The 27,486-nt window shown below is 34.0% G+C and overlaps 1 protein-coding gene across 2 annotated transcripts in view; it reads right to left on the bottom strand.

Annotated features, from left to right (window-relative positions):
* Positions 1-27,486, bottom strand: part of HCN1 (hyperpolarization activated cyclic nucleotide gated potassium channel 1) — a 402,880-nt gene that overhangs the window by 359,516 nt on the left and 15,878 nt on the right. The window lies entirely within an intron of this gene.

The following is a 27,486-nucleotide window of genomic DNA, read 5'->3' as shown; positions in this document are numbered from 1 at the left end:
CAAGGCATTATGATTATGGAATTCTAAAAATTATGTGATATGAAGCATTATACAAATAAAATCAAAAACATTCATACCGCCACTTATTTAGTAAAGAGGCAAAATAGCAACCTACCTTATAGTTAATACAAAATATAGACAGAAACTAGAAAGAAGCATAAGATTGGAAGATCTGTAAGAAAGCCTTTGGGAAGGCTCTTTGAAGATGTTTTGAATTATTTTAGATGTCAATTTACCAATCATAGATTAGAAAAAAAACAGAAATAAATAGGATACTCTAACAATTTTAGTACTGCAAATTTATCTCAAGGAATACAGATTAGTTTTGCCATGGAATCTAGAATACCCTGGAGTTTTGCAGTACTCCAAATATTTTATGCTTTATTCTTCTTTTGCTTGAAATAAGAAAACTAATTTTGGTCTGATGCTAAAAAGAACTGAACAAGTTCTATGGCATATTTGAAACTAGAATCTACCTAAAATTTGTGTTTTTATTAGTACTTTATTGAACAACTACTTCAAATATATTGCCACTACTTTTCAAAAAAAAAAAATTATTTCTTTCTTTTTTTTTTTTGAGACGGAGTTTCACTCTTGTTGCCCAGGTTGGAGTACAATGGCATGATCTCAGCTCACTGAAACCTCTGCCTCCCGAGTTCAAGTGATTCTCCTCCCACCTCAGCCTCCCGAGTAGCTGGCATTACAGGCGTGCCACCATGCCCAGCTAAAAAAAATCTTTAACAGTTCTAATTTAATTCTGAACATGCCTATGACTACTAAGTACCTTTTGAAATATTCTTATCTCAACTTACATTAAAATTGAGAGAAAACCAGGAACTTCATTCCTGGTTTATATAGCTTAACTAAATTCACTTGACATAACTATAGCGTTATTTTTGTAAGGGTTCTTTCAGTCTGTTGACACTCCTGTTAATCAAATATTTATAGTTGTTACAGTATATACTTGTAAAAATGAAAAAATAAACTAACACAACTGTATAATCATGAAATGTCTCCAGAAACATGAGTTACTTTATCCTAGTCATAGTTATGTTATTTAAGGAGTTTTGTATAAACAATATAAACTTCCACGATAAAAATGTCTGTTCACCAAGATATTTTTGTTTTACATGAATACTCCTACTTAGACTATTTGAGCTACATTTTGGTGAGGTATACATGTGTATAAACCTTTCAAAGTTACTATCAGCTCTAATTAAGAATGACTCCTGAAATAAAAGTCATAGTTGAAGAAAAAACTATAATAGGCCCTATCTCCCCTGTCTCCAGCCTCAGGATGTTGTAAAGGATAAGCGTTTGTCATTTTGAAGATTTCACCAGTATTTCTGTCAAAACTTGCCTGCGATTTTTGAAACAACTGTACAAATACCCATGTCAGTCATACAACATATACTGCCAGTTTAAATGAAATGGTTTTATGTCTTCTTCTTATGATGGAAATGCAAAATATAACATTCAACACAATAAGGACAGAGGAGAGATGCAGAGGAGGAGCAATATTGTAACAGCTATTTCACAAAGAAATGGCATCACTAAACTCTAAAATGAAACTGTGTGTACCCTGAGGAGTTTTCACTTCTGGGCACTCCTATCAAGTCCCTTCTGTAAGCTTCTCTCTCTGCCCTCCCCTTCAAGGCTGTTGTTCCCCTGGGTGTCACACACAGCCCTTTTATCTTCTATTCTACACATTGCCCTTGAGAAATATTATATACTTATCCATGCCTTTAATAATTAATTTGTAACTGATGACCCCAAAAGCTTTATCTTCAGTCCATTCCTATCTTCTAAGCCTCCTAATCCTCATAATCAGTAGCCCGCTAAATCTCTCTCCTGGCGTATCTCACGCGCATCTCAAACAGCCTGCCTAAGCTCAAACTCATAATCTCCTCTCCCACATATATTTCTCACATATCCCCTATCTCAGGGAATGCAACAACTCTATATGTGATTTGCAAGCCAGAAACCATGGAGCCATCCTAAATAACTCCTGGCCCTAAGTCTACTCAAATCCATATCCAATTGATCACCAAGGCTGTTTAGTTCTCACACCTAAATGTATGTTGTATTCGTCCATTTGCACTTTACTATTCCCACTGCAGCTGTCCTCATTCAGAAAGTCTTACCAGCTGTTTTATTTGGAGACAAGTCAATTAAATTATTTTATTTCACATTTTCTAATCTGTTCAAAGAAGATTATTATAGAACCAAATATACAGGGTTTTATGGATTAAACGAGACAATATATGCTAATCCCAGGGCCTGGCATATAATTGTGGCACACAATGCCAGTGGCCTAGTCAGTACCCATTTACCCTTCCTCACTTACCACAAGAAATCCAATTTTGTGGGAAGCACCCAGCAACCTAATGAAAAATACTCATTTCTACAGACATCTTTGCATTTCTGTAATTAAGATAGAAGCTTTTTTTGAAGGAAAACTAATATCCCATCCCTCAGAGCAATAGAGATGAAAAGAAAGCACCATTCATTCTTTACTACAGTAATAATGCTTATCACACTATAGCTTTTTGCTAGCAATACTTATTATGGTCTGAAGCCATTAGATACCTCAATACCAGTAGGAAACTCTGTTAAACCCTATAATATCCTTTTGAAGTAACATTGACTCTATCAAAACCACAGGTGCTTTTATATGCTTACATAATATTGTCTTTAGTTAGCATGGATTCATTCCTTAGGTAACAAAAAAACACAATCATCACCTATTCTAGAAGTGCAGTATACCTTCTTTAAAAAAAATAAATGGGTTCTTAAAAATTGACCTAATGAAAATCTCTTACCTAATTGCCCATGAGTCTTTCTAGCTCTTTACTCTCAAAATTTCTCTTAGATACCCAAGCTCCTTCTTTACCTTAACTCTCAGTTTCTATGTCTTGCACATTTTATTACCATATCATCTTTCCTATCTATCCCCTCCTTCCATTCTTATTTCTCTGGTCTAGGCAGAGCCACCTTTTGCTTAAAATTCCTCATGAGTCTCCTGTCTCTTCTTTCTAATCAAGTCCCACCACTCCCAAAGCAACTTACCTAACAATCAATTTGCTAGGTCAACAACCAGCAATGACTCTCTCAATTAAATGAAAACAACTTAGTCTGTTTGTCAAGGCACTCCAGGATATGGCCTCCTCCTGCCTTTCCGTCCCCCTCTTTTAATGACTGAGGACAAGCATCCCATATCTCAGGCAAGAGGGCACTTGCTCATGCTTTGCCCTCATGCCTACCTGGGTACACATACAGGAGATATGATTACTTCCATTCCAGCTCTCTTTCTACCTAACAGCATTCTACTTCTCCCTCAAATCCCATTCTGGCAATGAGTTTCTTAGTTTGTGTGTGTGTGTGTGTGCTTTTTTATTTTTGTTTTAGTAGGCTTTATTTTTAGAGTAGTTTTAGGTTCATGGAAAACTTGAGCTGAGTGTATAGAGATTTCTCATATACCTCCTGCCCCTACACATGTATAGTCCCTCCCCATTATCAACATCCCCCACCATAAAAAAAAATTGTTACAAATGATGAACCAACACTGACATCTCATTATCACCCAGAGCCCAAAGTTTACCTTAGGATTCACTGTTGGTGTACATTCTATGGTTTGGGCAAATACACAGTGACATGTATATACACCAGTAATTTCACTGCCCTAAAAATCACATGTGCTTTTCCTATTCATCCTTCTTTCACCTCATTTGTTAGTTTTTTTTACAACCCTCAGAACAGCATATATTCTCAACATGTTTCCTAATTTATTTTTGATTCTGTTACTATTTGTATGTTTCTTCCATCATTACTGATTTAAGTTATTTAAAGTTCAAAACTATATCTTGTCTTCTATATATTTTCTGCTATAAGATAGATAGCATCTAAGATAGCAAATTTTAAGAATATTTATTAATTGGATTTTTAATGAAAACATACACTTTAATGGGGGATATTTAAAGAAAACCTTTTATAATAAGCCAAAGAGCCATTAACAAAGTAAATAATAATTTCTTAATTTGTCTGGCATATAGATCTGGATTTTACTTATTAAGGGTTTTCATTTTTACAACAGAATACGTTAAAATAAATAAAATAGGAAACAAAGAGGTTAGAAATATGCTCTTAGGTTAGATATCTAAAAAATAAAAGAGTTGTGTATTTGAGACGATTTTACGTATCATATAATCTATCTACTTCTATTCATCCTGCCCCAGAGAAAAAGTACTTGTAAAAGAACTTGCTTGGACTTTGAGGGCAGACCAGAGTTAAAATCCTAGCTCCACTAACTGGATGATTTGGAGCAAGATATTTAGCTGCCATAAACTTCCATTTTTTTCTGCTATCCTTAAGAGTTACTCTGTGTGAGGACTACATGCAATAGTGTATGCAAAGTGTAGCATATAGAACCTGTATGAAGAGAAGCCACGACCCAAAAATGATAGCTTTGGAATTCTTTTTTTTTTTTTTTTTTTTTTTTTTTTTTTTTTTTTTTTTTGAGACAGAGTCTCGCTGTCGCCCAGGCTGGAGTGCAGTGGCGTGATCTCGGCTCACTGCAGGCTCCGCCCCCTGGGGTTCACGCCATTCTCCTGCCTCAGCCTCCCGAGTAGCTGGGACTACAGGCCCCCGCCACCTCGCCTGGCTAATTTTTTGTATTTTTAGTAGAGACTGGGTTTCACTGTGTTAGCCAGGATGGTCTCGATTTCCTGACCTCGTGATCCGCCCGCCTCGGCCTCCCAAAGTGCTGGGATTACAGGCGTGAGCCACCGTGCCCGGCCTAGCTTCGGAATTCCATCTTACACTGGAATCTCTGTGGTATCCTGAATAAGATGCCAGTTCTCCACAAAGCCTGACATCAACAGTGATAGGACTCTTTACTTATTTCTCCTTCCTTATAATAAATCCCCATCAACCGAAGGGGATGGAGAAAGAAACTGTTATGTAGAAACTTCCTTTCTCTGAAATACCAGCAAAGCAGGGAGGACACTCACTGGAAAACTAATGATCTTTATAATTACAGCAAAGTCATAATCTAGGTAACTATTTTACCGTTTTTACTGGAAATATATAAAATAGGCTAAATAAAATATTATCACTAATAAATATAATATTAACTACTAATAAAATAATTTTCATAGGCCACTTATTTTTTATGTAGAGTGTATCTTCTCCCTATAGGTTTTCAGAAGAGAGAAAGTGGCATTGTAAAGATTAGTCCATGATACTAAATCAAGAAGAATTTCAAATTCAGTCATACTTTTTTTTCTCTACCCACATGCAACCCTTTAAAGCTTGTGGTAAGGAGAACTCCTCCTTGTTCCTAACAAGAACTTCCCACTCTTCTTAAGGTTCCCCAGCCCCAGTTGCTTATGTTATCTGCTCGACTTGAAACAGCCTGAAGTCAGACATTTCTAACCTAAAGCTTTAATGAGATTTAAATAATCGCCATACTTTACTACTACTAAAGCTGCTTGTATTTACAATATTCTCTCTAAATATTGAATGAAAAATTCTTTTCACCCCTCTCTGTGATGAAATAAATCTTTGTCATTAAGCAGAATTGAATAAAAAGATTTCTGGTTAATTTCCTGACATGGTACCAGATTTACAGTCACTCCTATTTTATCTACAGTTGAAGTCAAATGATGTCATAAATCTGTCCCATCAAGTCACACTTAAGATTCACTTCTGAAAGAAAGAAATGGAATTCCCAAAAGATAAATGCTTTTGATAACTTCTCATGAAATATAGCACCTCTTTGGCTGATCTTCAGCCATAGTGTGCTGCTTCTGTGAACTGTCACTGGTTTCAAAATTAGTGGTATTCTGGGAGATTAATTAACATCACTAGCTGCAATATAAAAGTTTGGACCATCGTATTTAGAAGAATGGCCTCTTGATATCAATTATTTTATAAATATGAAACATGAATTGAGCACGTTTATAACAACTTATTTATCAACCTGCATAAACAAATAAATAAGCCAATAAATACCCAGCTGGATTTAATTTTTATAACAACAATAGTCCTCAAAATCATGTCCCAAATTTTATTTAAAACTGATTCAATTTTTAAAATCTAATAGCCTGATGATTGGGTACATATGTTTTGAAAACTAGCATAAAGTGCCTTCTCTTAAATGCTAGGTCCTCTTCCCAATCCTCTTAATACTAAGATTCACACTGGGATAGATATTTTGTAAAATATATGTATTTAGAAACTTTGCAAAAAAGTTTCATTGGCCAGGTCTGCTACTTGGTCTAATGCCTTGATGTCTCACAAGGCCAAATTTATTATCCATGGAGGGTGGGAAGGAAATATATTTTAAAAATACAGACAACTCAAACATAGGCAATTTGGAGTGGAAATATGTTAACTTTCTTAAAATAGTAAACCCTTGCAAAATGATCCTATTTGAGGGAAAGTTTAGCCTAAGTAATGAATAAAACAAAGTTAGACTATATTTAAAGGCATTTAGATGTCTTCCAATAAACTAGCAATTTATCCAATAAGAACATGAGATGGGTGGGTGGTGCATTGTTTTAGCTACCATGAAAATGGTTTATTAAATTAAGCTAATTAAATAGAAATGTAAAACCTATGAAAGTATTAAGTTTTGTACCAATCTAAGCAAAAGTAAACATGTTTTGTCTATTTCCCCCTTCTCCTGAAACTGTATTTTTTTATTGTGTGATAACCTTCTGTCAATATTATAAATCTTATATTGCTTCACATACTCTTGTTTGTGGAATTTTACAACTACAGCTGTTCACCTCTCCTTCTTGAAACTCCCAAATCTTTGATTTCTATGATTCTACATTATAATAATTCCTCACTCATATTTCTGTATTAGCATAAACTCATTTTTCTAAATTCTTATCTGACTCCTCTTCTACCATTAACAATGTGGACATTACACATGACTCAATTCTACCCAACTCTTCTTCCTTCTATTCACCCTCTCCTTCATCCTCACCAACCTCCACAGGTTTAACTAATATGTTAAGGTAAATGGTTCTCAAATCGATCACTAGCTTTAACCTCTATTATGAAGTTAGGCATTGCTAACTATGCAGGATATATAGTTACAAATAACTATATATCCTGTATAGTTAGTGGCTTCCAAATTTCCCAATAGAACAGTCATCTCACCAGACTTACATCTAGACTAACTAATCTTCTAGTCTCAAAATAATTCACCTGATATTTTTATTTCTGTTTATTATAGCATAGCTTTTTTTCTTTCATCCATCCACTATGCATAAAACTTCAGACTTGTCCCTGACTCCACTCTCTGCCCAGCTCTGGCATTTGATTACTTGCCCAGCTCTATATCTTCCCTAATACAATATTTTTCAAATTCAGCTTTTCATTTTGTTCCATTGTCATCATCCTGGATGAAGTTCTTACATCATTATTATGTTTTCTAATTTTCCTGTTTCTACCTGCCCTAGTAAATTGCTTCCTATTTATATCCACTAGACTTTCCTATTGCTCACAAAATGAAATGTAACCATTCAAAATCCTCTTAAATATGTCCCAACTCAGTATCTGGAACTTTTTCACATACACAGTCCCAAGCTAAATTAAAAAGACTCTTTTTCAGAGTCATCATCTTTGCCATCCCCCACCCCAAAATGACAACTGGGATTTCCTTTTCCTAAACCCAAACTCAACTTCTACATTGCCTTACATTACTTCAACAGTCAAATAAATTCCAGTTCCTTCACAGAACTCCCTTTCACCTGATCTCCATCCCAGTTGGAGTTGATCTCCTCTTGTCCCAAATACCTATCGTAATTTCTCTACATGATTTTAAGCATCTGAGCACATCTATTACTGAACAGTGAATACTCTGCCATAATATGATGTCAACAATAATTTGATAAAGACTGCTCAATAAACAGTCTCCAAAAATATTGTTTTAGCCCTTATTCCTAGCCAAATTAAATGCCAATCATCTTTATACTTAAATTGCCTAGCAAATAGTATGTATACTGCTGATTTCCCAGTGATCAAATTCCAAATTAGTATCTGTGTTAATGATTTAAAATTGCCTAGCAAATAGTGTATATATTGCTGATTTCCCAATGATCAAATTCCAAATTATTATCTGTGTTAATGAGGGTTTATTATAGCATTACACAATTCTATTTAAAAATAAATACGATCATTTGTTCTTTTGGATGATTTCAAAATTAATCAGGTATAAGCCTTTATTTCTCCTCAAATGGTAGAATTGTGATGCATGTTTTTAATAAACTATTTTAGTCTTCTTGCTTTAGACAACAAGAACAAAGATATCATTCAAGGGGACTTACATTGTATCATTCAAAATCACTTCAAACGAAGGCCACAAGTTTCACTTTGCAGAATCCAAACATCTGTTCCTCCCTAAATATAACCCATGAATTATATTTCTGTAAGTCTATAGCTTTTATTAAAGGATACGGACCAGAGCAGAACTCCCTGGGTATTAAGAACATCTATCCTGTAGCATTCTATCTTCATAATGACATGTAGATTTTCCATTTAAAAAATCCTTAATTTAAATTATTTAGAAATAATGTATAAAATAGCTCCTGGTGTTTAAATTTAGAGCTCTTCAAGAATTTTAATCTAAAACTACTCCTTAACTTCTAAGTATTTTCATTTGATGGACCATTGAGTGGTTTTTAAATTTTATTTCCTGCTTCTAACTCTTGACAATTTATTCCTTTAAGGAAAGCAAAAATACTGTCAGTGGTCATGTCATTCTCAACAAAAATGTATTCTAGTACCATTCACTCTAGTATACAATTCAATAAACTGAGGTGTATATTTTAGCTGTTTCTAAAGAAGGACAGAAAGAATACTGACATTTGGTTATCTTACTGATAAGATAGTCCCATGACACATATATTGAAGACATTTTCTTTTGAAGCTCAACTGAATGACTGTGAGTTACAGAGTTTTATATTTACTGATATACTTTCATCCAACCACTGTGAAATTATGAAAAGAAAATAGTGATTGAATTATTTTCTGTCAATTACATGGCTAAGTTAAAGTTTATTCAAGTTTGGAGTTTTAATTTCAGATGGATTTTTCCCTCATTGCTATTGTAATCCTCCCACCACATTGCATATTTTCAAATCCTCCAGTTTATTTTTCCTCTTGCTGATAATACAAGTCACCTTCCTGTGTTTCTTGTTACTCTACAGATGTCAAAGAATCTTCATGCTCTTTATTAATACATAAGCTGCCAATGCCATACATATCATTTGGATTATTGTTCCAGTTTGCAGGTGTGATGGAGAGCACAAAATCAAACACGTAACTGTGCCCTTCAGTCTTTAAAATGTCCACGTTTTATGGAAGCTTTGGAATGTGTTAATGATCCTGATTTCTAGATATAACAATTTGTCTTACTGAATATTAAGGAGGCAGCATTAGGGCAATAAGTATTAAATATTAAATAAAGTATTAACTAATAAATAAAAATTTATTAGCTAATAGACACTTTAAAGACATGGTCTTGTTTGATACTCAAACAACCAAAGAGGTACGCAACCTTGTCTAAGTTTGAAAAGGGGAAAATCGAAACCGTCTAGTTAAGGACATTTCTTAATTTCTTGTAACCAGAAAGTTATGCAAATTGATTTTGAACCCAAGACCAACTTCTGTACTTGCACTCTTTCCACCATATTCAGATAAATAATTTAAGAATTTAAGAGAAGTCTTTTTAAAAATCGTACACTTAGTAGAGAAGCAATGACAATACTTCCACCTATTCTTATCAGTCACCTATCTGAGCAGGTAGTTTACATAACTGTTTTCACAAGAGAAGGGGAATAGGCTACGATGCTATAGGTACAGCTCAATGTCTGGCCTTTGGTCTCTATGCCTTTTGATATAGAAGCCACTGAGAGTTTGCCTACATTCCCAGAGGCTCAAAGTGATAGCTCCCCTGTCCTTATGCCCATATAGTAGCATGCAACTTCTAAACAGAGGAGCTATGAGATCACCTGTTTCAAAAGGGATTTCTGAATTATTTCTGCCTTAGCCCACAAAGATATCTCACTGGTGCATTGACCAAAGTCAGTTCAGATGCCTTAAATGCAAAAAAACACTTGGGAAGCAAGAGTCAAATGTAGTACCAAATATTCTCTCCAAATAGTTACATTATAATAATTTCAAAAAATATGTACACAGAAGGTATTGTTCTAAGTACTGTGAGAAATGCATACACAAACTATATGCAAATACTGCCCTCAAGGAGCCCCCCAAAAATGAAGACCTAATATGCCTAATACGAGGCAGTTAAATATGACTAAAAGAGAATTTAAGACATGTTCATAAATTGCACACCATAGGTACTCTGGGTTTCCAAAAGAGACAATCAATTGGTTATCTTTCAATTAAGTTCTGGTATTAAAGAAATTTAAAGACAGCATTTGCTAAAGAGTTCCTGGGGTTGCGTATTTATCATGGCACAAATATTAATTTGTCAACAAATATGTGCTGCTTCCTGGGCTTGCCACTATGTCTCCAAAGAGAATTAGATACAGCCTAATCCTCAAGAAAACATGAACAAATCAATAATGTCTTATAAAATAGTACGAGTTCTAGGTTAGGCTTTATAAAGGGTAGTCCTAAAAGACACAAAGGAGAGTGGTCAAGTCTTCTGTGTACATGACAACACTGCAAACATTTATTGAGCAGTAAACATAGTGCTAGTCCGTGGGTTGCCAGGAGGAATACCAAGAGAACTCGAAACAAGGTGGAGATAAAGGGATTAAATTGCATGAAAAGTTAAAAGGTCTAGTGGCATATTTACTTTTTCAGCTAATGTTTTAGATGTTATAATATAAAATAAATCCAAGGGTATCCCAAAAGGTTGCTCCTAATATATTTTCAAGTCTTTGCTTTCCCAATTAAAATGTAGGCTCATGATCAAAGACAGCCAAGAATGTGATCAAATAAAATCTCAATTTAAAAAGTGTTAAGTTCTGTTTATGATGACAAATATCAAAATATCTTTTTCCTTCAACATGATTTTCTAAAATAATCAACATCTACGTATTTATTTTAACAACAAATTTTTGAAGTTAAATACTACTCATTTCTACATATTTAGTGTCCTACAGGGATAAATAAGAATGACATTTCTATCTAGTATATGTTCTTTTCCCTAAAACAGTATGTTTAAAGATGTTATTTGATATTATACTGCATTGAGGTTTTCACCCACTGGCAGCTGCGTATTATCTGATGGAGCAGAATGGGTGATGTATCAAGGAAGAAAATGATTCTACCAGGAGCATATGTTTCCAGGTCTGTAACAAATATCGAGGGTGTGTGGGCAGAGTAAAATTTGCTATGGAATATTAAAGAATTAAAGACTGAGTTTCGTTAATTCTCTGAGCAATTCACACCAATCCTACAGCATACTTTAAGCAGAACTGCCAGTATAGTGAGAAATGTTCCGTCACTTACAAATGAATCAAATGAATATCCACTCCAATTCACTACAGTACCCACAAAGAACTCATGTATGTATGTTTCTGCATAGGTATAACAAGAAATGTTTTTGTCCTATCTTCTTTCATCCTTTCCTTCATCATTTAGTGGTACTTATTAAATCTTTTTTGCTTCAACAGAAAATACACACATGGATGATATGATGTTGCTCAATAGATAACAGAATCCCATTAGTAGGCAGATGTTGCACTTGCTTTTTTTATGTAGGCCAGTAACTTAGAGGAAATTTTTAAATTATTTATAAATTTACTAAGTTCTCCAAAAAGGTTTTGTAATTTACACATCTTGGCTCACTTTTTAAAGATATGGCTTCTACCTTTGGTTAATTTAAGCGACAGGCTGTGTATCTGGTTTCTTCAACAGCTTAAAAAGCAAACAACAAAAACAGAAAACTTGTGCAGAAATAAAATCTCAGACTCTTTTTAGTACCAGAGAGATAACTGGAAAAAAAAGTAAAGACTCAAGAACAGATCTTATAAATGCATCAAAAATAGCAATTCTTAAAATAATAATTTTGTTGTGTTTGCTGATTAGTAACTCAAAAGTCATTTCAAAACCCATATGGTGTCACATAATAACAGAAAAGATTAAAAGAGAAATATCAACCTATAGAATATGTTTATGAGAATTAAACTGTGCCAAAACTCTTGGCAATTTAAAACTGATGTAAATGTCTTAATTTACATTTCTACCTAATCTCTCTAATTTCTCTGACCTTTTCTCTCACTAATCCTCAACCTGATTAAGGAGGTTTAGACAGGCTAGTCTATTTACTCAGCTTCATACCTCCTTTTTAAAATGTCTTCTGCACAACCGCTCCCTGTAAGTACTTGCAATACTCTCCCCCCAACTTCTCTTCTTGACATTGTCCATGCCCAGTTGAGCTTACCAACTCGTCCCGCGTAATCCACGGTCTCCGAGCCACAGTCATTGTACTCTTCCTGCTGAACTTGTGTAGCCTATGAATCTTAGAATGTGTTAAATCTAATCCTAGGACAAGCAGTGGTGCCTCTAGAATATCTATGTAGGTGAAAATGAGGGGGTGGCAAACTGGGAATATAAAAAGTAGTTTAGGAGGATTTGAAGTAAAACTGTTTCCTTAGCCAGCATGCTGTTTTTGCTTAGAGTTTAAACTACTAGTCCGTAAAACATAGCAATGTGTCCTAAAGATATTTATTCATACTTCATATAAGATTACAAAAACATTTGGGAATAAATTCTCATAAGCTACCCCTTGATACTTCTATATTAGGCAACAACCATGTCATTGTTCTGTTACATATAAAGAAAGGCCACAACCACAATATGTACATAATAAACCCAAATGAGCATTCATAGACTTTAGAAATTACTCTCAGACTTGGTCAGGTGGCCTAGTAATACATTCCCTGAATCATGTCCTTTCCTTCATATACATAAAATATTTTGTATTTTTGTATGTATGTGGACAATTGTTTTTAAAGGTCTATTTCTCCAACTACAGTACATGTAACATGGCCAGGGATCACATCTCTGTCTACTTCCCATTATATTATATCACCATTGTCTATCTAACACAGTGTCTGCAACTACAGTGAACTCCCTAAATAAATTGAATAAATGAGTGGATAAATACCACAGCTTTAATAAATAAAGACACTGCATCATAGTATCAGTCTATATGTGTCTGTTTCTTGAATATTTTATTGTTTGGGGCACCTCAATATCATGAAAATGCAGACAAATTGGAAGCTATCCAGAAAAAATCAGGGGGGTGGGAATGATTAAGGAAATGGAAAGCCTAATGTGTAAGAGAAGATTTAAAAAGTGAAATATCTAAAACTTGGCTAGATTAAAGCTATGAAAAAACATGACATATTCCACACATCCTTGAAGGTAAAGTGAGGACTTAGTTTGATCAGTATAATAAGAGGAAGAGGAAGAGCCATGGAACTCAGGTTGGGCTCACTGGTCCTACAAACCTCAGCTGCTTTCAAGAAATAAGCCACATAGGGACATAGTAAGAATGAATGTGGGCATACTTTCAACCATCAGGAGCCCCTGAAGTCACCTAGTGGTTTCTCATGAGATCAGAGTTCAAGGATTATTCTCTGGCCTACAACCTCTCTCCAGAGACCCATGCTGGTCCTGGTGGGTAGAAGCTCCCAGTCTCATAATTGTTTGCTGTAAAACAAACATCCAAGGAAAATCTATTAGTTTCCTATACTATTCATTCTTTGAGTAAAAATTATATATCAGACTTAAAAAAAATAAAGGTACTTAAGACTCACAACCCCCATCACAATGAAAACTATAATTCCAAGAAGTTCCAAGAAAAGTAATGAGTTGAAAAACATTTTAAGTACTAGTACAGTGTCAGTAGGTTTGGGAAAATATTAGCAGAGGCTGATGACATTAACAAATTTACAGTGAATTTTAAAACATGCATTGAAAGAAAATCATGCCTCGGATCAATCTAAATGTCTGCAAGTTATAAACTCAAACATTCTAGAATACTCTGAATTAAAACTTGATGAAATCTTAGGAATAAACACAACTAACATTAGTAAAGTGATTAAACTTTATAGCTCTCTTGTTATGTTTCAACTTGGTTGTCAAGCTACTGTGACATTACTGGAGTTTTTCAGACAATAGCCATGTTCCCAATTGCTAAAAAAAAACTCCTATTCATAAGGTATTTTCACATTATTAATTTTCACAGTATTAATTTTCATTGCGTTTTCTCACCAGTTCTATGAGACATATAAAAATGTTTTGTTCATTCTATGTTTACAGATGAAAAATCTAAAACAATTAAAATGGTATGTGACTTGGCCAAGATCACTTGACTGGTTAATGGCATCTAAGATTTGGAGGCAGATTTTCTGGTAGCTAATCCAGGGCTCTTTCCTATGTAATGTCATGCATCAGATTTATTTTGATTTTGTATTTTATACCTCTCAAATCAACCTTTTTTATGCCACAGATAATAGCACAATTTCCTTATATGCCTAAGAGTAGCTCAATGAAAAATAATCTGTATTGATTATCAAAATAGATAGCTACTGATAAGGTTTGGCTCTGTGTTCCCACCCAAATCTCATCTCAAATTGTAATCCCCATGTGTGCAGGGAGGGATTCGGTGGGAGGTGATTGGACCATGGGGGCAGCTTCCCCTCTGCTGTTCTCATAATAGGAAGTTCTCACAAGATCTGATGGTTTAAAAGTGTAGCACCTCCTCCCTCAATCTCTCTCTCCTGCCACCACATAAGAAGTGTCTAGCTTCCTCTTCACCTTCCGCCATGATTTTAAGTTTCCTGAGACCTCCCTAGCCATGTGGAATTGTGAGTCAATTAAATTTATTTTCTTCATAGATTATACAGTCTCAGGTAGTATCTTTAAAGCAGTGTGAAAACGGACTGATACAGTCACACATGCAAAATTATATGTTTATCTCTAGCTCCACTACAGATATATATTACGGAAAATGCATAAGATTCCTATGTGATACATTCATAATTTGGATTTAGATGATAGCCATTTCTAAATTCTGACCTTTACGGATGTTAGGAGATAAGCAAGTGTTACATTCTGTGACAAGAACTTGATGTAATAAGCATGATGCTTGTTTTCTGCTTTGCTATTTTCCAAATTAATTGCTCTTTCCCTTAAAACAATTTTATAAAAAAAACATTCTGCACTTAAGCTAAAATAGTGGTCCACTAGTATCTTGTTGTCAGCTGTATTCACGTTTATTATTGACCAAAGCAAATTCTTTGGTGTTGGGGGAAAAACTGCTGAAGAGTAGTACTATGGCACAGTTGAAAGAAGATTAGAATGAATGTAGAAGGGCTGAACTTCTCATATTTAGTATACCTAGATCTTATAATCTTGAGAAAATTCACCCTGCTCTAGGTCTCTATCTCTTTCCTTATAGAAAGTGAACCCAGAAAAGTTCCAATAGTTTTCTCGAATCTAAAACTTTTAGTTTGTGGAAATTAACCATGTGTCAGAGCAAGAAATTGAGAGAGTTAGAGCAACTTTAAAGAAATTTAATATAAAAAACTAACTTGGGGAAGGCAAAGAAGAAGAGATGGAGTCAGGAGTCCTTGTGAGAGAAAAATTAGTAAGAGATGGAATTGCCTGTACTTGAAGAGAGGAAGTTGAAGGAGTCAAATATAACTCTGAGGTCTTATGCCAGAGAAGCTAGGAAATGATAATGTGAACATTTTGAGAGTAGATGTGGGGGAGATCATAAGTTCAATTTTGGAGATAATGACTTTAACATGTTTCACATTCACATGGCAGAAGACAGTTGGAACTGTAATATTCTAAAACTCAGAAGTGATGCCAGGACCAAGGAAACAGCTTTAGGAATTGTACAGATTTGAGAACTGAACCTACAGAGGAACATGAGCCCTCCAAAGGGGAAACTATACATAGAAAGAAAAGATCCAAAATGGTGGTCATGGGCCAAGTTCGTTCCAACAGGAAGATGGAGCAGCAAATGAGACTGATTTGAAAATTTCTCTGAAAGAAATGTAGATAAAGAACAAACTTTTAGATTGATCATGCAAAGAAAGGTTAGCATTATGAAAGCAATGGTAATGAGGCTGTACTGAAGAACAAATTGCAAACAGTGAACAACAGTTTGTGTGGAGATACATGATATTATAGACTATGTGTTAATGAAATGGGGCTGTTAACAAATGAAAGTCAAAGATAGGAAGGTCATAGAAAACATTCTAGAATAAGTGAAATTTGATTATTCTTTTATTTATTTAGATCAGTTTATGGTGTTTCCCATCCCCCTCTGTAATTGGAATGAAGGGAGGTGTACAGTTGTTTCCTCCTTTTCAAGATTAGGAAACACCTGATTACATTTTAAGGCTGATAGTATGGAAACTCTTAATAAAAAATAAATATGAAGAGTAAAAATGTGGAAAATGTAGTCATAGATGAAGAGAAAAAATTAGACATTCACCAAAATGGAGAAATTTGCTTTGAATCATAGATGTAATGTATCTGCCACATAGACAGAAAAAGAAGGAAAGGCAAATTTAGGAACAAAGTGAAAAAAACAAAACAAACAAACAAAAAACCAAAAAACTGCATCTCCAAATAATGCTTTACTGGAGCTTTTCGTTTTTCTTCAATAATGAAAAAAGTTAATTGCCACATTCTAAATCCAACACATTTCATATGTTTTGCAGTTAAACAACTGAAGCTGGGAGAGAATTTTAGTTCCAACTTCCGGCCCTATGCTTCTTTAAACTATTGCTACCAAAGGAGCCTATAAACATAGCAGTGCGTTTTCCTTAAGGGATGTAGGCATTAGTTCCCAAGCTGGAGGTCATTAAGAATCATCCTCAATTAGAAAATATGATATAATTTTGGATCATGCATTTTTTAACAGGAATAATTTCTTAAATTGTCATGCCCCTACACTATTTTAATCTAAGGAAGTCTCAATTTACTCTGCTGTAACATGCGAACATACATTTCTCTAATATCTGATCTATATCCAACATAAACTTTATTGCTTTAGGATCTGTCTACTGGGAAAAAGTCGTATCTTTTATAGGAAATGATTAAATCCTTCTTTCAATGCATATTTTTCAAAGGATAGGGCCAATACATAGACTAACATGAATCTACCATGCAATAAATTACAATTAATCTATCCACAATATCATCTAAGATCAGTTTTTGCTAAAAATGTGAAGCAAACAGCACATTTTACAAAACAGATTCAAATAAATATGCACAAATCTCGGTTACTTTATTACAGTTACTGATACATATGGATAATAGAAAAAAGTAACAGCCCTAAAGTACATTTTATACAATCAAATTATTTTTAATATAACACCAAGAGCTTTAATTCCTTGAAAAGTGGCAAAACACTAATTAAATGCATTATTAATCAGGAAACTCAAATCAATTCCTTAGTTATTTTAGAGAAAACAAGTTTATTTTCAATATGCCTTCCTTAATATCCCCATAACCCTTGCCTACTGTTCTGTTATCATCTATGTTCTATCCTGTACGTGAAAGGCCTGTTCTCTCCAAACTCCATTACCCAAATCCCACCTGTCATTAAGGTCCAGCTCAAATGTCATATCCCTTCATTAGTTCTCCAGAACTTTCCAGCTTTAAGTAATTACTCTGTCCTATTAACCCTAATGTTTATTACCAGCAAATCATGTTCAGTATGCATTAGATTACCTGATATTATATATTATTAAAGTACTATATATAGTACTATATATATATAGCTATATATAACTGCTTCACCCCATCCCCACACTCCCACTAGACTGTAAGATCCTTAAGAGCAAGATTCATGCCTTACTCTTGCTTGAATCTATTTCAGCACCTAATACGTGGTTACATATAGTTGCAATTCAATACTTACATGCTGAGTAAATTTTGATAAGTGATGACATCACTTTGATGACTAGCAGTCCTTTGATGATTACTTGTCAGATAAACAAATATGAAGATAGAATTTAGAAAGAAGATCAATTTCAATAGTTGTATAACTATTTATAGTTCACTAGTAAAATGCTATGTAAAGTGTTCCAATATAAACAATAGTTAAATATTAAGACTGTATATTTTATAAGTCTGACATGGTTCTAAGTTACCACTAATTTAAATTGAGTTAGGACTGTCAAAAATCTGTTATTGTTATATTTAAGGACTTTATCTTTACAAAGTCACTAAATGTAAGTTAGCAGATAATAGGGTTTCTTCTCAATTGGTTTAAAGTTTATAATTCACATAAGAAAGATATTTACTCCAAGAAAAGTATTAAATCTTTTAGTTAAAATCTGCATTTTGAAATTCTTTCTTTCCTGAATTTCAACAATGTCATGGGGAAATGGGAGTGGTGGAGAGGAAAGAAAGAGAGAGGATGTTGTGGAATATAAATTATTCAACACTGCACCTACATGTATAAATTGATTTGACTATTGCAATGCACCTGACCAGTCAAAAAACACCATGGGAACAATGGATTACTAGGCTTGTGCCTAAAGCAAAATGTGAACATGTTACTAAATCACATATCTACTGTGCATAAGCAAAGGCTGTCTTAATTATTAGCATATGTATGCAGAAAATACTAGAAATTATTATATTATACTAATCTACAGAATTTTGTTTTTTAAAGTTATTGTTAATAATAATAAGCTTCAAAAGCTAGAAATGATAGTAAAAACTTCTTTAGGCCTCAGTGAGCTTGAATAGACAGAAGGATGTTTTCAGATGCCACTTGTCTACGTTCAGTACTTGCTAGTATTTATAGTTGTATTACAAATGTTCATTCTCAGGCTATCAGTACATATATTATCAACCCAGTTTGCAATAAAGGAACTGAATTCCATCAAAAAATTAAAAAGTCCTTAGAGAATTAAGTAAAAAAAAAAACTGACTAAAGTAGATTTTGCCTGAAAAGACTTGCTTGTTGTCTGTGTTTGAAACAGAAGGTTGCCATATTTAATAATTCAGAAATGCAAATGATGTCATAAAAAATAAGAAAAAAATGTTATGCAAAAGATCCAATTTTTTTTTAATTGGAGAGGCTTGTAGCTTTACCTATGTTCTCTGATTCCTTGTTAATTAATTCTGCCCTGAGTCTTTCGCTGCTAAAAGGTTGTTTTATCTTTTTTTTTAAATAAACCTTTGCTTTAGAATAGTCTCACGTTTACAGAAAATAACAAAGTACAGAGTTCCCATATATCTCATACCTAATTTCTCTATTTTTACATATTACATCAGTTATAAATAATGAACAAATATTTATACGTTATTATTAACTGAAGTCCATAATTTATTCACATGTTCGTACTTTTTATCTAATGTCCATTCTCTGTTCCAGCATGCTGTCCAGGGTACCACGTTACAGTTTAGTTAGCATGTCTCCTTGGCTCTGCTTCACATGACAGTTTTCTCAGATGATTTTTCTTCTTGATCACATTCACAGTTTGCGGGGTACTCGACATATACTTTGTAAAATGATCTTAAAAATTAGGATTTATCTGGTGTTTTTCTCATAATTAGACTGAGGTTATGGGTATTGCAGAGGAATAGCACAGAGGCAAAGATTACATCACGTCAACTGTACATACTATCAACATGACTTATGACTGTTAATTTTGATCACTTAACTGTAATGTTAGTCAGGTTTCTCAAATCATTATTTGAAAGAAATTACTATTGACAGCCTACAGGTAAGGAATGGACATTAACGGCCCACTTCCCTGAGGGTATAATAGCTACATAAATTATTTGGAGTCCCCCCACACCATTTTTTTATTGATTCAATACTTTTTATATCAGTATGATCTCATGGATACTTATGCTTTGGGTTTATAACTCAATCCTAGTTTATTATTCAGTTGTTCAATTTGTTCCATCTTTGGCCACTAGAAGCTCTTTAGATTATCTTTTCAAATTCCACCCAAGCATCCCTACTCATTAGTGGCTTTTTTGAGTAGCACAATTCTTTGTTTATACCAGTATCACAAGTGAGGGTTAGAGGTGATAAAGAAATGTATTTGTCTTCAAATAAAGTTTTCTATAGCTACAATTAACTGATAAGACATTTTAAAATAGACCCCTTAATCAAAGGTCACAAATTTGATCATATGCTCTCTACCACAAGAAAGGCACAGCAGAATCATTCTAGTACTCTTATTTCATGAATCATGATTTCAAGTATGAAATTCTAGTACTAATTTATCTCATGAATCGTGATTTCAAGTATGAAATTATGTGCCCCTAAATAATTTCCCATTGTTAATTTCGTATGTTAAGTAAAATCTCTTGTGTAATGTTTAAGGCAAAATAAATTTTTCTCTTTGACAAAAGACCATACCAAGGCATTAAGTGAAAACCTTTTAGTTATTATACTCAGCTTTCCATGGGATAGTTATGTTTTAAAAGTTAATATTAAAATGCTAATTTTCATTGGCTTTTAGTTGACATATATGAATGTATATATATATATCACATATATGCCTTTAATTAAGTTGCTTTTTATGAATTATATAAATTAGCTCTTTGGGATAAATAACTACAATCCTAAACTCTCTCTAGTTAAAACTTAATAATTTAAAACAATTTTATGAGGAGAACTTAGAAGTCTATATTTTAAGTGCCACAGAACTCTCCGAGAAGGCAGCTATCAAAATCGCTAAATAAAAGGATAATGAATAAAAAGAGGAAAACATTCATTCTAGGAATCTTCTGTGATTGATCTTATACAGATCTTCTATCTACATATACACAGTATTTGTTTATAATTTTATGTTAAGCTTATGTTATGAACTCTAACAAAGTTTCACAAGAATGAAAGAGAATATTTATTTTGTTAATTACACAAATATTAATATAATGCCATTTATTAGATACAACTTAAGAAAATTTGTGTCCTCTTCTACAACTTAGAGTTAATTTAATATTAACTGTATTTTAAGTCATTATAGATAAATCAAAAGCCAATTTTATCAATTGACAAGATTTTTCAATGTCACAAATGCTGAATGTTTTATTAATATATTTTAGAGTACAATAAATGATACTTGGCATTTTCAATAAGATATGCATGGGCTGGGTGTAGTGGCTCACTCGCGTAATCCTAACACTTTGGAAGGCTGAGGTAGGAGGATTGCTGGAAGGACCAGGGGTTCTAGGCCAGCCTGGCCAACATAACAAGACCATGTCTCTATAAAAATTTTTAAATATTTAAAATAAAAATAATAAGATATGCATGCATATATAAGGACTTACTGTATGTTGTATGTAGGTGGCACATAACTTCAGGATTCCTAACTATTGCTACTTAGAAAATATATATAAATGGCAATATGGTTTCCCAGAAAATATGACTTGATGACCCTGCTGGAACCGGTATTCTCACTACTACTCTGAATTTTATCACATATATCTTGCAAGAAGCATACTGCCACATACTTACAGATAATGTGTAGAACTCATCTTATATCAAGTCTGATAGTAGCTTGGCCCCCAATTCAGATGTGGCATGAGATCAACTTTTGTCCCTTAAGATATCCTAGGCCAGCCAAGTCCTTTCTCTCATTCTGTCTGCTAGTCACATAATATCTATTACCCATACAAACCTTTGTTGGCTGTTCCTTCCCTGAACACACTAGATCTCATAATGGGAATTATCCAGAACACTCATTCTCTAGCCCCACTGAGTCACTAGTGATCCTTGATTCAAACACATCCAAAAGCCAAAACCCAAATGTGGTTTGAGCCTATCATCTAAATTCTCTCTATACACACAGGCATGATGAACTAGTAGAGAAAAAAATTACACAATTATGCCAAAAATAGCAAGACAAATTTATGTTCTTCAACATCTGCCCCATGTTTTCAAACTGGACTGTACCTTTTGACCCTTCCCTGGACCATTCCAAAGTATTAAATCACCTTTAGCTTCACAAAGAGCCAAATAAAGCTAATATAACTTCAAGGCCATCTCAATAGTTCCCATCACCCACCTGCATCCAAGCAGTTTGTTCATTTCCTTCTATTGTGAACAATTATGTTATACCATTAGACATAAAAACTTAGAGTATAAAAATTCAATAAAGTCATTTCAGTGTGAATATACTTCAATCTAAATACCATGAATAAATGGTTGATGTCAGGTCCTTTTCTGTTTTAATAGAAGATAAGCTCAAGAGTGAAAAGAGAAATGCTGTAAGAAAAGGTTGGTGAGCAAACCAAGGATTATCACACTTCACAACTTTTCCAAGACTCCGTCCTGTTGGTCATTGATTAGATCAAGACAAACATGGAACTGTCCACTGCAGTTGTGTGCATGCATCCCTGCTTCACATAATTTATAAACGACGTGAGTGCATGTATGTGTATGTATATTTTTATATGGTTGAATTTCATATAAACAAGCTTTATTCTCATATTTATTTTTGAGATATCACTTTACTTCAAATTTTCACATATACTTTGTCACTTAGCTTTTCCAGTATGACCTGCTTTTTCATCATGAATATTGCCTATGAAATCTTCAGGAAATCAACCATATTGTAATATGTGTCTTATAAGTACATAAAGAATATAGACATAAATGACGAGTTAATGGGTGCAGGAAATCAACATGGCACATGGATACATATGTAACAAACCTGCACATTGTGCACATGTACCCTAAAACCTAAAGTATAATAATAAAAATAAAAAATAAAAAAAAGAATATAGACATAACTTGCACTAGACAAATACACACACATATGCATAAGCAAATCTATATACACCTTATATTTTTGTTGGTCAATCAGATACGTTAGAGATCATATTAAGTAAAGTATATCCATAATTATACTATTAAAATATTTTTTATTTGTATTTCTGTACAAGAAAATCAGGAGAAAAATTTTAACATGTTCAGAGCAAGATATGTTTGGAACATGTCTTGGAACAAGACACTTAGGCCACTCAGATAAATGATAATGGAAGGAAACTAAATCAAAAGGAGGTAGAAGACATAAATTGCTCTGGAAGGAATTTGAAATAAAACAGAGGAAAGAATAGAAGGTCTAAAATAACCAGAGAATATTTGCAGTCTCAAGATAATGAGATATGAATTATAAATAAGTTCTAAGAGAATGCAAAGTAAAGGAATGGTCATTTACATGTTGAAAGATTTGTGGGAAATCTTAACCTTGAATGGAAATATATTCAAATACAATCATAACAGAGGAAAAATGGGCAAAGGTTGTGATGATACATTCTAGAAGAAATGGACATGCAGTATGATCCTTGAGAGGTAGTTAATTATTACCTACCATCTGTCGATCAGCTATCTATCTAGCCATCAATCTATATATCTACTAGCAATCCATATATCATATAATCCAACTAATACTGGTGGGAAACGATTCAAAATTTTTTTCAGCAGTTGCTTCATTATAACTTTAACTTGCCAAGTATTCAGTTCTGTCTTCACAGATGCCTGAAACATGTGGCTAATTCCTATTTGTCTTTGAATTCTAAGTTCAACTCCCACATCTTCATGGAGGCTTTCCAAACCCCTTGGATTAGATTAAACCCCTAGCTCTACCCTGCCACATATTACCCAGTAGTCTTCCTTTGTTATCAGTGATAACCTCTCATTACTTGTTTTCTGCATGTCTTCCTCACAAGATTGGAAGCTCACAAAAAATAGAGTGATATCTGACTTCTTCACTGCTCTACTCTGGTTGAGCAGTGGCTGGCACATACTAGGTGATCAAGAACCTGTATTGAAGCAATTGCCTATCTGTAGAGCCTTGTCTAAAGGCGAAAACTAAACGCAAAAGGGCTGGAGCCTTGGGGGAAATTTGAGAAGCAGTGTGCAGACATGTAGGAAAATAATCCAAAGAGAAAAGAAACAGAGACCTCCAAAAGGGGTATTAAGTGCCACTAAGGAGTTAAATTAAATAAATTCTGGGAAGTGTGTGTTATATTTAAAAAGAAGGAGGTTAAATGACATTTACTGTTTACTTATTTGGCTTGTTTAATTTCATTTTATTGTTCTATTTTGTTTATTTCTTCAAGGTAGGACTTGAATGAAAGGGTTACAGAAATGGTAATACAGGATTAAAGAGTAATGACAAGCAAGAGAGAGACAGAGAGAGAGTAAATCTAAGTTCCCCTTTCTTAAAGTCTGGGAAGGTCAAATGTAAACCATGGAAGTAGCAAACATAACTGACAGCCAAGGGTTTGTTTTAACTTATATTAAAATGTTTTGAGCATGTTTCTTATAGAGAAATAATTTAAATTTAAATTTACTCAAGTTAGGAGGATAAATGAAATGTATTTTTAAATTATCCATTATTACAGCATAGTCTGATCTTGAAGACTGGTGATACCTACCTCACCTTTCCAAAGATTAAACACATACACACACACACACACACACACACACACACACACACACACTATAATGTTAAACAGAGAAGTTTTAGTAGCATTTTCCCAAATTCTCCAGTACATCTGTTTCTTTCTAATTCTGTTTGGGGTTCGGCTTCCTCGGGTTATTTATATAGCTCTACAGTCCAGATAAGTGATGGCTACTTATGATATAATTGCTTTGGATGCAGTGATTCCCTTAGGTGAAATATCCTGCTATCAGACCACAAGAAACCAGAAGGAACAGTCTCAGAGGTACAACAGTACCACAGTTAATGGAAAAACTTCTTGAGCATCTGCCATCTGAAACCGTATGCATTGTTTCTTGCCTTTCTCAGTTGCCTTTCCTTTAGTGGACTCAAAGTCTAATAATAACTCTCCTAAATTTTACCAAGCAATTGGAATCCATTATTATTATAATAAACTCTAATTTATAAACTAATACATAACATTTATATAGTGTTAGATTGTAACCTAATGACAAACACCGACCTTTTTGTGTAATAACTGTGTCTCTCCTCAATATTTGTGGCTAAAGTTTTAGAGCCTCCTTCTATTTTCATGTGCCTCCCAATGACTTCATCATGAGTACAGCTCTTCTCTGCTATTTTCATTTAAATAGTCTGTTCATTTTGGTACTTAAGCACTACCATTCAAAAGGATACAGAAACACATAATGAAAGGAAATTAAAAGTATTTTTAGGAAGAATGTTTTCATTGGTTCTTGTAGTTTTCTGGAGTGTTAAACTTAAGTACAGTCTAAAGAAGTTTTGTTTCTTTTTTACATGTCTTCCTGAATAAGAACATTTCTATTTTCAAGATTTGCCCTTAACTCTTTACTGTCAAATATTTAACATTTTGCAAAAACAAATGAGCATCTGAAATAGTTAGGTTTTAACACAGAGGATCTAATCCAACATGATGAACTAGAAATGAAGCTCCCAGAAAATTGTAGCCAATCTTTGACTAAAAAGGCACCATTTCCCACTGGAGAATAACACCTAAATAACTAGAATTCATATACCCAGAACAAAAAACACGTATAATTCCTAAAAGTGTATAAATTTAAAAGTCTGAGAAAATGACTAAGTCATTGGATCAGCATATGACTGAATACCTCTGGGACAAAGCACAGTGGTTAAGATATTGGGCTCTGAGCCAGGTCTCTGTGTTCAAATCTTAGTTTCTCCATTTATAAGCTATCATTATAATTGCCTAACTTTTCCATAGTTCAGTTTTCTAAGCTGAAATAGGAAACAAACAGTACCTGTCATAGGGTTGCTCTAAGGACTCAGTGAGGTAACAGAAATAAAGACACCTGGACTAGCACCTGGCACCTAGTTAGAACTTAGCAGGTAATACTGCATTTGGAACACTTTTTGTAGAATAGCTTACTGACTGTGTTGCCTTTCCCCTGTGTGACCAGTTAAAACAACATTTCAGCAGGAAATCTTCCCCAGCTAAATAAATGTAAAAATAACTATGATGGAGAATGCTTAAAATCTCTACTTATTTCGGACATTTAAGACAACATAGAAGCATGCATTTCAATAAAAATGATAGACAGTATTTCTAGTCACACAGCATATTTTGTGAACATTCTAACTCGGGTGAAGTCATGGAACCATCTCATGCCTAGTTATTGATCATGAAAGAATTTAAATATGTGAGTGTTGGACTGGCTTAAATAATTGATAAAAAATTGTACTTTCAGTACAAAAAGTAGGTATTTAAAAAATCACATGTAATAAAATTTGTTTCTTGGGAGAAATGCTATTTTCAAATGTCACTAGCTTCTAAATATTGCCTTACATGGCTGTATTTCGTCAATGTCTATAGCAATGTGCCTGTTGTAGCTGTGACGCTGATTTAAGAACACGTTTTGGTCATTACTATCTCTTGCTGTTTGCCTGCAGTGAGCTCTCATAATTAGGGCTGAATACACTGCACTATTAAAATTAAACCAAGCCTCTGGGAAAGGATCATGGAACTAGATGGTTAAAGGACACCCAGGCAATTAACAAGCATGATAAAGTTAAAAATTGAAAACAGGAAAGTAGGTTAAGAGCTTTTCTCTCTCTTTCCAACATGATTTGTTGATACAGAAGGAATAGATATCAGTTTTATTTTACATAGGAAAGAAATGTAAAAGCAGTGCCACATTGCAGTCAACTAAATCATTTTGCTGTTTTCCAGTGGATTTTTCCCTTTGTACACTCAGAAGGTGTGCAATTCTAAAATAATTCTACATTTGACTGACTTTCAAAACAAGCCTGAAAACACTTTACGCTTTCTGGAATCACAACAGTGTAACAATGAACAAATAAAGAATTGCTGTTTTATAAAAATTATACTAAAAAATATTGATTATTTATGATTTGAATTTATTAGGCTTCCTCTATTCCATTACATAATACCTCCTTTCTATTTGAACTACATGAACCAAATAATAAAAAGATTTGCATCCCAAAATGCTGGTAGCCATGAAAGTTTTCACTCTTCAGAAGAGGGAAAATCCATTCAAATCCAATTAAAAGAGTTAAGATTCTGATCGTTCTGAGACTATGTCTGGGACATTTTCCCTGCATAAAGTTGCATTGAGTTTTTTTGCCTCAGTATTATTAGAGTTTTGTTGAAAATACAAATAAGATCTGTGAGTAAAACAGAAAGATAAATAATAATATTGTACTGTCCTTAGGCCGGGCGCGGTGGCTCACGCTTGTAATCCCAGCACTTTGGGAGGCCGAGGCGGGCGGATCACGAGGTCAGGAGATCGAGACCACGGTGAAACCCCGCCTCTACTAAAAACGCAAAAAAATTAGCCGGGCGTGGTGGCGGGCGCCTGTAGTCCCAGCTACTCGGAGAGGCTGAGGCAGGAGAATGGCGTGAACCCGGGAGGCAGAGCTTGCAGTGAGCCGAGATCGCGCCACTGCACTCCAGCCTGGGCGACAGAGCAAGACTCCGTCTCAAAAAAAAAAAAAAAAAAAAAAAAAAAAATAATATTGTACTGTCCTTTAA

This window comes from Symphalangus syndactylus, chromosome 16 (genome assembly GCF_028878055.3).
Source record: "Symphalangus syndactylus isolate Jambi chromosome 16, NHGRI_mSymSyn1-v2.1_pri, whole genome shotgun sequence".
Lineage (NCBI taxonomy): Eukaryota > Metazoa > Chordata > Mammalia > Primates > Hylobatidae > Symphalangus > Symphalangus syndactylus.
The sequence above is the reverse complement of the archived record's forward strand: the minus strand, read 5'-3'. Positions and strand labels throughout refer to the sequence as shown.